Here is a 12,803-nt window from a genome sequence, read left to right on the forward strand (position 1 = left end):
AACTACCGTGGATTAGCATCCTCAACATCGCATATAAGGTTCTATCGAGCGTATTGTGTGAAAGATTAAAGCCCACCGTCAACAAACTGATTGGACCTTATCAGTGTGGCTTCAGACCTGGAAAATCAACAACCGACCAGATATTCACCATGCGTCAAATCTTGAAAAAGACCGTGAAAGGAGAATCACACACCACCTCTTCGTCGATTTCAAAGCAGCTTTCGACAGCACGAAAAGGAGCTGCCTTTATGCCGCGATGTCTGAATTTGGTATCCCCGCAAAACTAATACGGCTGTATAAGCTGACGTTGAACAACACGAAAAAGCTCCGTCAGGATCGGGAAGGACCTCTCCGAGCCGTTCGATACCAAACGAGGTTTCAGACAAGGCGATTCCCTATCGTGCGACTTTTTCAACCTGCTTTTGGAGAAAATAGTTCGAGCCGCAGAACTAAACAGAGAAGGTACCATCTTCTATAAGAGTACAGCTACTAGCGTATGCCGATGATATTGATATCATCGGCCTCAACACCCGCGCCGTTAGTTCTGCTTTCTCCAGGCTGGACAAGGAAGCACAGAAAATGGGTCTGGCAGTGAACGAGGGCAAGACGAAATATCTCCTGTCATCAAACAAACAGTCGTCGCATTCGCGACTTGGCACTCACGTCACTGTTGACAGTCATAACTTTGAAGTCGTAGATAATTTCGTCTATCTTGGAACCAGCGTAAACACCACCAACAATGTCAGCCTAGAAATCCAACGCAGGATAACTCTTGCCAACAGGTGCTACTTCGGACTGAGTAGGCAATTGAGAAGCAAAGTCCTCTCTCGACAAACAAAAACCAAACTCTATAAGTCACTCATAATTCCCGTCCTGCTGTATGGTGCAGAGTCTTGGACGATGTCAACAACGGATGAGTCGACGTTGCGAGTTTTCGAGAGAAAAGTTCTGAGAAAGATTTATGGTCCTTTGCGCGTTAGCCACGGCGAATACCGCATTCGATGGAACGATGAGCTGTACGAGATATACGACGACATCGACATAGTTCAGCGAATTAAAAGACAGCGGCTACGCTGGCTAGGTCATGTTGTCCGGATGGACGAAAACACTCCAGCTCTGAAAATATTCGACGCAGTACCCGCCGGGGGAAGCAGAGGAAGAGGAAGACCTCCACTCCGTTGGAAGGACCAAGTGGAGAAGGACCTGGCTTCGCTTGGAATATCCAATTGGCGCCACGTAGCGAGAAGAAGAAACGACTGGCGCGCTGTTGTTAACTCGGCTATAATCGCTTAAGCGGTTTCTACGCCAATTAAGAAGAAGAAGACATATGTATAAGTAATATTATATAATAATAGGGGTATTCTCTTGCTCTTGCAAAACCCGGTGCACGGTGCAAGAATTGCAGATTTACAACGGCACAACTACAAACACACGCAGAAAAATATTTGTAAAAATATGTCAGACCAAAACCTATGTATATTTGCGTGAAATGTCACGCAAAAATATAATTGCAACCCTGTTGTAGTTGCCATTTTACATAAAGACATATTACGTCGTTAAATTGTTGAGGAAGAAAAGTTTTAAATGGATTTTATTATTTCTATTGAAATTTTAAAGATTTGTTACTGTTTTTTTTCCTAAAAATGTATGCAGAAGGTGCGCAAATTCACAATAGCCATGCTTAATAGTCATTCACAACAAATTGACCGAATTAGCCATTCATATATCACTAGATTCTGCAATGGGTGCTCTCGTGCTCTTGTATATTTCGGTATAGTATTTTTGCAATCTGCAATCTTGCAAGAGCAAGGGAATACCCCTAATGTTACGTAACAAAGTGTAACCCTGCAAGACGGAGGTAACAGATTGCACAAACACATTGAAACATTTTCAGCTGTTCACTAACACTGTTACAGTTTCTGGAATTTTTAATTGAATGGGTAAATACGTAAGTAAGATAGAGAAAAACTATCGACATTCTAAACATATTGTAATATTAACTTGCTAGAATAGGAGAGACGAATGCCCAATTTTTCAAGAAGAAGAAAACGAAAAGCGCAGTTTATTTTGGTTTTTAAAGAGGTGAGTTCGTTATTTCATTATTTGATATTTTATAATTAATTTCTTATATACATTTATACTATATATGTTATTAATTTCTTTTATATAGAGTAAACGAAAAAGATTAACAACGAGAAAAAGGTAAGTATTGTGAATTGAATGTCGTGTGTGTAATTAAAATTTTTAATATTACAGAAATCATTTGGAGCGTTTGGATGCGTATAACAAAGACGCACCATTCAATTAGCCGCATCACCGGTGACTTGGAGGACGAGCATTACGTGGAGCTTGCTATTAGTTTAAGTAAATATTTGATTATTTTGATGTTATTATTAAATAAAGCGAAATAATAAAAAAAACTGAATTCTATTTAAAAGAATTGAATTTGCTAGAAGTAACAAATGGGTAACAGATAATCTTGTTACTGCTTGTTCTTGCTAACATGCTAATATGTTATAGGTAACAAACTGATAACGAAAATGATAACACTAACAGATATTCGGATAACAAATACTTTTTGTTATCCATAACACATAGGTAAGCAATGCGCTAACAAAAGAATTTGTTACGAGTAACATACTGTGAAGAGATTTGCTAACAAATGCATGTATTCTGTTAGAACAAGGCAGCATGCGATATTTGCCATTGGTTAGAGCGAGATAACCATTGAACAACAAATAGCTATGTGTTACTTTTTTCCCACTCACTGAACAAAAGTAACAAATATTTTAACGAATGCAAAAGTGAACAATAACAAGCCGCTTACACGTTTGCTAACAGCTACCCGTCTTGCAGGGAAGGTTACAGTACAGTACGAAAACTCAAATTTTGTTTCAATATGAGTGCATGATAACCGTAAAATATATCCATTTTATATCCAAAACTCATATTTTAAATATAATATATATATATCGTCACCTAAAATCAAAGCAATGTATCATAAAAAATAAATTGAAATCGCTGACAGATATAATAACCAAAATGTATAAATTTTATAACGAAAACTTAAATTTTGTTTGAATATTGGATATAAAGTGGTTATATTTTTTGGTTATCATCCACTCATATTGAAACAAAATTTGACTTTTCGATATAAAGTAGTTATATTTTTTGGTTATTATATCTGTCAGCGATTTCCATTTATTTTTTATGGTGACGATATATATATTATTATATATAAAATATGAGTTTTGGATATAAAGTAGTTATATTTTTTGGTTATTATATCTGTCAGCGATATCCATTTATTTTTTATGATACATTGGTTTGAATTTTAGGGGACGATATATATATTATTATATTTAAAATATGAGTTTTGAATATAAAGTGGTTATATTTTACGGTTATCATGCACTCATATTGAAACAAAATTTCAGTTTTGGATATAAAGTAGTTATATTTTTTGGTTATTATGCACTCAAACTCATATTTTAAATATAATATATATATATATATATACATATATATATCGTCACCTAATATACAAACCAATGTATCATAAAAAATAAATGGAAATCGCTGACAGAAATAATAATCAAAATTTCTCAATTTTATAACGAAAATTTAAATTTTGTTTGAATATGAGTGCATAATAATCAAAGAATATAACCACTTTCACCACTTTATAACAAAAAGTCAATATATTTTTTTATTTTTAACGCAGAAAGGAGTACTACGCGAAAGCTCTTCAGTCACCCCGGGTTTTCGCTAGGTCAGAGTTATTTTTTTAGAGCGCGACCGAAGGCCGCCAACGCAGAAAGGAGTACTACGCAAAAGTCCTTCAGTCACCCCGGGTATTCGCTCGGCCAGAGTTATTTTTTTAGAGCGCGGCCGAAGACCGCCAACGCAGAAAGGAGTACTTCGCGAAAGTACTTCAGTCACATAAATTACGTATTACACATATACATATGTACATATGTAGAAAGTATTTTTTTATAGTTAATATAGAAAAAATAATCACTCGATAACAAACAAAGAAAAATTGTTAAAAATCCTACATATTTACTGTTTAAGATGTGGCAAGGCTCGTTTTCCTCATAATTGTAAACAATCTAACCTTTTCAACGATGAGTGTGTTAAGTGATTTTTAAATTAATAAATTTAGGTAAAATATAGCAAACTAAAAGTGAAATGTACGCTTATTTCAAAGCTTAGAGTGTGTATTTAAATATATAAAATAAAAAATGTGAAAAAATTTTGTGAAACATAGAGAAATAACATGTGTTCTTAGTGCAAATTTTTGAACTTTTAATCGTGAATATTTTAAAAAATATTAGTAATTCTTACATTATTTTTGGATATTCCTCTGGAGAAGCTCCCCTATCCATACATACCCCATTTATACGGAAATTCGGTTTTTTTTACCCCTCCGCCAAAGTAATCGGAATCGTGCCTTAGTGTGAAATGAAATTTCATTGAACTGTATGAACATATTTTGGCAAAATAAATGTTTATGTAAATTAATTAATGATTTTGCATTTTGGCATTTATATATGTATGCATTTTCAAAGTTTTTAATTTAGTGTTTTGTATAATTTATTAAATACCCAACCTAATATTTTTCAGCAGTGGCATCATGGGCAAATGTTGTAAAAAATGCGAGTTTTGACAGCTCTCTCTCGAACCAATGAGTCTCGTATCAAGTTATCTAAGATAAAGGAACTCCCATATCTTTCTATCTTTCTATCTCTGGTTCAATGATGATTTACGATCAGAGATAAAGAGATCCCCAACTCTCCTGTCACTGAAAATGTGAGAGCCGCTCACCTACCGAACTTTGACAGTTGACTGGATTGGGTAGGTTTTGACGTTTTGCAATTGGAATGACTGGAACGGCCAGATTGAAATTATACCAAAAATATATGTGAACGGAGGAATTTGTTGCCCCCGTTCAAGATCGCTAATAAAAATTTAAAACAATGAAAATCAAAGAAAATGCGAAATTTAAATATATTTCATGAAACGTTTTGTAATTTGATGCTTAATAGAATTAATTTTTTATTACAAATTGTAATGGGGTTTCGTCCATAGCTGAGGTATGCTCAGCCGCTCCAGGGTCAGCCTTGGGACCCACGAACCCTTAGCAAAAAAGAGACGAGTTTAATCCTCGTAAAGTTATATCCACACCCCCACTCCTTATGCGGACAGCCAGACCAGCGTGATGAAAACGAACGGGATTGATGAGCCAGGCGTTGACGCTTGTTGCGACTGGCACGGTGATGAAAATGAACGGGATCGATGAGTCCGGCGTTGACGCTTGTTGAACCTGGCACGATGATGAAAATGAACGGAATTTATGAGTCAGGCGTTGACGCTTGTTGAACCTGGCACGATGATGAAAATGAACGCAATTTATGAGCCAGGCGTTGACGCTTGTTGCGACTGGCACGGTGATGACAATGAACGGGCTTGATGAGTCAGGCGTTGACGCTTGTTGAACCTGGCACGATGATGAAAATGAACGGAATTTATGAGCCAGGCGTTGACGCTTGTTATGACTGGCACGGTGATGTATACGACGGGCTCCTCTGTGTAGGAGAGATTTTATTAATCGCCAACCGTCTTCGTTGGCCTCCAGCTATCAACTCTAACTGTACTCCACTTACGTGTCGCCTGTTAGTCACGTTAGTTTTTAATAACGGTGCCCTACGGTACGTAAGCAGTGGTACTGACGCTGTTCGAAGCAGCGCAGCTGTGCCCCTCATAGTCACGGTCGAGCCTTTGCGCGTACCGATATTAACCTAACAAAACGGCAGAGTCATTGCGAGCACTGGCATCACCAAAGCGTGATGCCTTTTCTACGCAATGCCTGCGAAGTGCCTCATTCTATGGTATACGGCAGTCATTGCGAGCACTGGCATCACCGAAGCGTGATGCCTTTTCTGCGCAATGCCTGCGAAGTACCCCATTCTATGGCAGTCATTGCGAGCACTGGCATCACACCGAAGTGTGATGCCTTTTCTGCGCAATGCCTGCGAAATATCTACTTCTACGGTATGCACTTACCCCTGCTTACTGCTATTTTCCTGCGCGATGCTGGGCGACCGTCCGGTTTGGCGAGCTGGAGCAAATGATCGCATTTGGTGTAAAGTGCTTGCTTTTATAGCAGCATCGCGGTGAGTTGTATGCGTACGGTGCGTTAGTACGTATGGTGGAAAGCTCTAGCAGCTTTCATCATCGTAGTGAGGTAAGTTGTGTGCGTAGTCAATGCGGTGAAGTTTAGTACGTATGGTGGTATGGTGAGGGTACATGATGTACTGTGGAGCGAAGTTGACGTAAATTATTGTAAGGTGGTAAAAGCCACGTTACAGTCCCCCCCTCACTTCGGACAATGATACTTCGCTGGCGGCCGGTGGAAGGAGCGGTTTCGATCTCCCACGATGGTTCGGCTGGAGGTTGGCTGGCTGGCTGGCCTAGTTGGCGTGTGCCGTGAACGGGGAGCGGGTGTGGAAACTTTTATTTAATAGTATTTCTTAACCTATAGTACAAGGCGTCTTAGGTCTTATAGCTCACAACTAGTGACACCCATTTAATGTAATCGTATAAATGCATGAATAACTATAGTAATTAAAGCTAATGACTTAATTATAACGGCTGCTCTGAGGTGTGACTCGTATAAATGAAGCACGCATCTGTCCTCGCCGTATCGCACCAGAACCCGGTCGCCTTTTAGCTTCTGTAGGGCTAGACGTCGGCCCCGAAAAAATAGCGTTCGCTTGGAGCGCTTGATAAGGTGCTGTCGTGTCATTACCAGCCCTTCCAGGAACCCTGGGATTTCGGTCACCGGTGTCACTTCTTGGTGCGATGTGTCAGGCGTGGCCGGTTGTGCGCTGATCTCGGCAGTTGGAGGCCGGGTCGTCATCGGGGTTGGCGTCGCTTTTGGGTGAGGCGGCGTCGTCTCGACGTTGGTCTTGTCAATTGCTGGGGCAGACGCCCCATCGTCGTTCGACCATGCGTTTACCCCGGCAGTCGCTGTTGTTGCTGGTGTCTCGTGCGCATTCCTTACAAGTTGCTTATTAATGCTGGCTTCGGCAGTCGTGCTTCCGGTGGTGGTTGTGGCTTTTGAGGCTCATCTGATGGTTGTGGTTGGCGCTTGGTATGGCGGCCCGATGCGTGTGGCATTCCGCTGACTACGTGTTTCATTTCGTTTATCTGGAAAGAGATGAGCAAACGGTCTAGGATCGTGTTTATCTGGGGAAGTGGGTATGCGTCTGGTATGCTTGCTGCGTTAAGTTGCCTCTCGGCTAGCATAGCAAGATGATCGGTGGGTGCCGGTGTGCTTAGGCGTGTAGCGGTTAGAGGTTGGCCATCGATGGTGATAGTCAGGTCTCGCTTCATTAAGAAATCCATGCTTAAGATGACATGTTCCGAAAGCGTCGGTAGAGCTGATACAAGTAGTCGCATAGACTTGTTACCCAGCTCTATTGTAACAGGATACATTTTCGTGCTAGGTATATACGTCTGGTTAGCTAGCTGAATGCGACGGGTCTGGCGTCTGGCTTTAATTTGGTGTTTATCTAGATGACGTTGAAGTTCTTTACCGATATATGTGAGCGTGGCTCCGGTGTCCCCCAGAGCTTCTATCTGCATGCCTGCGACAGTAATGAGCAAATAATAACGGCCATCTTGTTTCCCTTCTGGGTACGGAATCGTTGCGTTGAGTGCTATTGTACTGGTTTTGGACGGAGTAGCTCGCATCGTCGCATGTGTAGGACAATTGCAGTCTCGAGACATGATTCCGTCGCGTCCACAGCGAGAGCAAAATATTCGCTGCTGGTTGCGACATTGCTGCCTTCGGTGTACCGGCTGCTTACATCGCCAACAAACTTTCTCGCAGCAATACTTAGTACTTACCGCCGTCAAACAGTGATTGGTGTTTCTTGCTTGCCTGGCCTCCTCGCTTCTTAACAATTCGTAGTCTTCCGTTAATTCGAGTAGTTCGTCTACGCTGTTGAAATCGCTCCGACGGACATATAAGCGATATTCCACCCTTAGACCGTCGTATATACGCTCGGTGTGATCTTCATCGCGAAGTTTCGGGTGTTGGCGAATAAGCGTTTGGATAGCCAGCACATAATCCTTTGCCTTCTCTCTGGGAAATTGCTTGCGCTGATGGATGGTTTCTTCCAGATGTGCGAGGTGACGTTTCGGTAAAAGAACCGTTCAGTCTCGTAACGAAAGTCGTCCCACGTGTTAATGGCGTGGCGTTTTACACGAAACCATTGCAGCGCTTTGTCCTGCAAAATTTCCGGCATAGTAGCAAGAAGCTGGTTATTTGCTATAGAGTAGCATTCGGCGAGTTCCTCGCAACGCTCTAGAAAGTCGTGTAAATTGTCGCGACCACTGTAGTGTATGTTCCATCGCCGCACGGAGTTCACGGACTGCTTCATCACCAGTCACAAACACGCAAAACTCTGTTATTTATATTGCGTTTAAACAGCATTAAGCATTTTGATATGGCTGTTTGGGTGACTCTCAAAGATTCTGTTAGGGTTTCTTATGTTTGTAGTAATCTTTATCGAGTAAGGCCGCCCAGAACATTCTTAATCTATTAAGTCAACATTACAACTTCTAAATCGTGCACACCAATTTTAGCCCGCAAGTTCAGGTGCTGCATGCTCACCATAAACATCCACCAAATTATACCATGTTCATACCGACACTTAATCACACGATTTCGGCTGTTGAATGGATTATCCCACTAATCTTAAAAATTTATCAAGATTTCGCCATACAAAAATGACAGTTCCAAATCACTTCATTGAAATGATTTCAAACTGATCCACGCTAAATCTCTCTGTGCGACTCTGATTTTGCGCACTCTACTTGTCAGCACTGGAAATCTGTTGCATTATCACAGCTGATTTAGACACTACAAAGGGGGAAAAATGTCAACAAACAATTTTTTTTTTTAAATGAATCTAATTTCACCTGAAAATCGACTTAACAAATGAAAAAATGCATCCATTATTTCTATTAAATGGAAAATATTAAAAAAAGACGGCTTTTATTTGAAAATACTATATGACAATCTTTCCTTTTGATAAATATTAAGCGATGTGAATTCTTGAATGACAATAACAGCTGTTTTTGATCTTTCTAACGGCAGTGAGAACACTGTTGGGTTATGAAATGCTTAAATGTAATCTAATCTTTTAGATTTTTGGTCTGAACATGGTATTAGATGTCTTTCGGCCATATAATAATCCAAGTTGCGAAACATTCAAAATAACGGTGAAAATCTGACATGAGAAAATGAATTATGATTATTAGTTATCTATATTCAAATATATTGAACATGAATATACTTGTATACATATTGCAACACGCCTATGCTTATATGAGACACGTATGCATATACTACGAGTATATGTATATATACGCATCAGAGATGTGCATGAATACCATTCAAATGACATATTTAGTATTTTATAAAAATGAAGACTGAGTTAGCACTAGGCATAAACTAAACGAAAGCTGACATTGCATGATTCACCTCAGCGAGTGGTTTGTTACAAAATGCATATCATTGGTTGCTTTTTCTGTAAGCTCATAGCATTCACAAAAGCATTGAATCAGTATGAGTGTTATGAATATACGCAGAGCTTTTTGATTTTATTGTTTATTGTTTTTAATTTTATTTGATAGTGCTTAAACATATGTATATATTAACAGAGTGAGAGTATTAATGATAATGTTAAAAAAAAAATAATTACAAAATTCAGCCTTTAAAAAAAAAAAATAAATGTAATACTTCATGTTCCATATTTTATTATTTAAAGATATATAATATATATATTAATTTTATATATGTATATTATATATGTATATATATTGTTGTTCTTATAAATTATTGTAATTGTTAATAAAGCTGTATTTCTACTCATATTTGTACACTGAATTCAAAAAAAGCAAATTATTCACAGTTTTTGGCCCAATACGGTTACGTTTCTCAGTTATTATATTACCTTAGGCAGAAAAAACTCGTTCTGAAGCGGCACTGCTTGCAGGTATAGCCAACATTTTTTGGGCAAACTTATATAACCGAGGGTATTCTGAATTATGACTTTCCCACCACTGCATAACATTAAAATTAACATCAAGTCCTATTTTTAGATAACTATAACGATTTATTTCATCAGATATACTTTCTGCCATGGACGGTTGAATTGAGGTCATAAAAGATGAGAAAAATAATTGGAAATCCTGTGGTGATTCATTATGGATTGCAAAATTAGTTGGACTATCGGACGACGAAACAGATTTCATTATTTCGGAGACACAAAACTCTTTAACTTCATTTAATTTACTTTCGTCTAGACAAGAATTGGTAGGTGGATACAAAAAGCAAGCCGTATAGTGAGAAATACTTAAATTAGGAATGTACTTTGTTTCCATTTCTCTTAAAATATTTCTTTTTAATGCCTTTATTACTTGCATATCAGTATCTCTTTCTTCGCAAATGGATCTGACAGTGTTGAATTTTGAAATAATTATTCGAAATTGATTCAAATAAATTAAGATGCGAGTTCCACCGAGTAATACAATAATTTTTAAGAGAAGTTAATAGCATGTGTTGAAAGGAAGTCTTTTTAAAATACTTTACTAACTTTTTGCAAGCATCCAAAAATGAAACTAATTCTACCGAAATTAAACCACAATCCAAAACATTATTCCATAGGTGATTTGCACAATTAATCCTATTTTGATTTTTAAGAGCCTTCACAATGTTTGATCCTCTGTCAGTAACAAACGTAATATTCTCCCTGTTATTTACTTCGAAATCTGCCGAAATGGTGTTCAATTTCGTTAAAGCATTAGTTGCTGTGCTTCTCTCTAAATCCATTGATTTTACGCCTAAAACAATTTCTTTTAACTTTAAATCTTTCATAAAATGAAATGTGGTACATAAGAAATTCATTTTTACAAAATTGTCAGTCCAGAGATCTGATGTTATGGACGCCGTTCCGCTTGTTATTGCTAAATTCAATTCCTCCATCATTAGTATTCTTTTATCGACTGCTATGTTGTTTATTCGTCGTGATATGGTTCTGGAATTGGGCAACATGTCGGAGACGTCTAAATGATTGCCATATTTTGTTCCAATATTTAAGAGTGCCTCCACGACCTTTTTAAAACCTTCGCCGTCTACAACTGAAAATGGACGACAGTCCTCTACAACCCATTGAGAACACGCCAATAAAAGAATTTCCTTATCTGCATTGTTAACTTTTTTTACAGCAACGTTGCAATTTCTTACAGCATAACACTTGTGACGGGTAAGATTAGATGTTTGCTTTGCATTATATTTTAATATGTTATTACACTTCTCACATATCACCATTCCATCAATAAGCCTACTTTCGTCATTTTCAATTTGACAGAAAATATCCCAAATTTTACTTCTGCTTTGTTTATTTTTTACAATACGAAAAACACCGTTTTCAATATTTTTTATTATTTCAGAGTTCATCTTGAAAACTTATTTAAAAGAAATTAACGCCCTGATTTTGCACTATGTAATCTGAGCTTTTATGAATCATTTGATTGTTTTGCTTACAACTCAAAACACAGTTATAATTTTTGAGTGGTTGTTGCTAGCGGCATTTAGAGAGTGATTGAGTAAATGACAAGCAATTAGAAGAGCGCAAACACTGCAAGCAATGTTATTAGCACATGCTGATGATTGAAAACAAAACAAAGACAGTGAGTACATACATATAGGAAAAAAGTGAATCAACTCGTGTACATCTCTGATACGCATGCACTCAACGAATGAAATATTTCCAGCTCAATAAGGCCTTTCCTCACCAGCGGTAAGAATTTAAAGAATCTATCTTGAGTTTAATCGTTTGATTTTACAAATGACACACATAACTATTGGAACCAGGTTGAGATTTTTTCTCCGAATTGCAAATATCTAAAATGAATAGAAATAATTAAATTATTACTTTTTTGTATTTGTTGAGGTATCTACATTAAATTTTAAAAATTAATACTATAACTACTAATACTATACTATTTATTCATTCGCACAATGTTGCCATTACTCAATACGCATATGTGGTTTTGTACACATCTAACTTTTCAATTATATTTTTTCATAACATAAAATATCAAAACTGAAATCAAACTATTAAAAATAGTTTATATATTTATAAATAATTCGACTCTGATTTTGAGTTCTTCTTCTTCTTCTTCTTAATTGGCGTAGATACCGCTTACGCGATTATAGCCGAGTTAACAACAGCGCGCCAGTCGTTTCTTCTTTTCGCTGCGTGGCGCCAATTGGATATTCCAAGCGAAGCCAGGTCCTTCTCCACTTGGTCCTTCCAACGGAGTGGAGGTCTTCCACTTCCTCTGCTTCTCCCGGCGGGTACAGCGTCGAATACTTTCAGAGCTGGAGTGTTTTCATCCATCCGGACAACATGACCTAGCCAGCGTAGCCGCTGTCTTTTAATTCGCTGAACTATGTCAATGTCGTCATATATCTCGTACAGTTCATCGTTCCATCGGATGCGATATTCGCCGTGGTCAATGCGCAAAGGACCATAAATCTTTCGCAGAATTTTTCTCTCGAAAACTCGTAACGTCGACTCATCGGTTGTTGTCATCGCCCAAGCCTCTGCACCATATAGCAGGACGGGAATTATGAGCGACTTATAGAGTTTAGCTTTTGTTCGTCGAGAGAGGACTTTACTTTTCAATTTCCTACTCAGTCCGAAGTAGCACCTGTTGGCAAG

The 12,803-nt window shown here is 38.2% G+C and overlaps 1 long non-coding RNA gene across 1 annotated transcript; it reads left to right on the top strand.

Annotated features, from left to right (window-relative positions):
* Positions 1 to 1,948: 1,948 nt before the first annotated feature.
* Positions 1,949 to 2,425, top strand: LOC126764461 (uncharacterized). Its single transcript, XR_007667989.1, has 3 exons — positions 1,949 to 2,082; positions 2,171 to 2,202; positions 2,257 to 2,425. It is a non-coding gene; the product is annotated as an uncharacterized LOC126764461 (long non-coding RNA).
* Positions 2,426 to 12,803: the final 10,378 nt, after the last annotated feature.

Source organism: Bactrocera neohumeralis, unplaced genomic scaffold (assembly GCF_024586455.1).
Source record: "Bactrocera neohumeralis isolate Rockhampton unplaced genomic scaffold, APGP_CSIRO_Bneo_wtdbg2-racon-allhic-juicebox.fasta_v2 cluster09, whole genome shotgun sequence".
Classification (NCBI taxonomy): Eukaryota; Metazoa; Arthropoda; class Insecta; order Diptera; family Tephritidae; genus Bactrocera; species Bactrocera neohumeralis.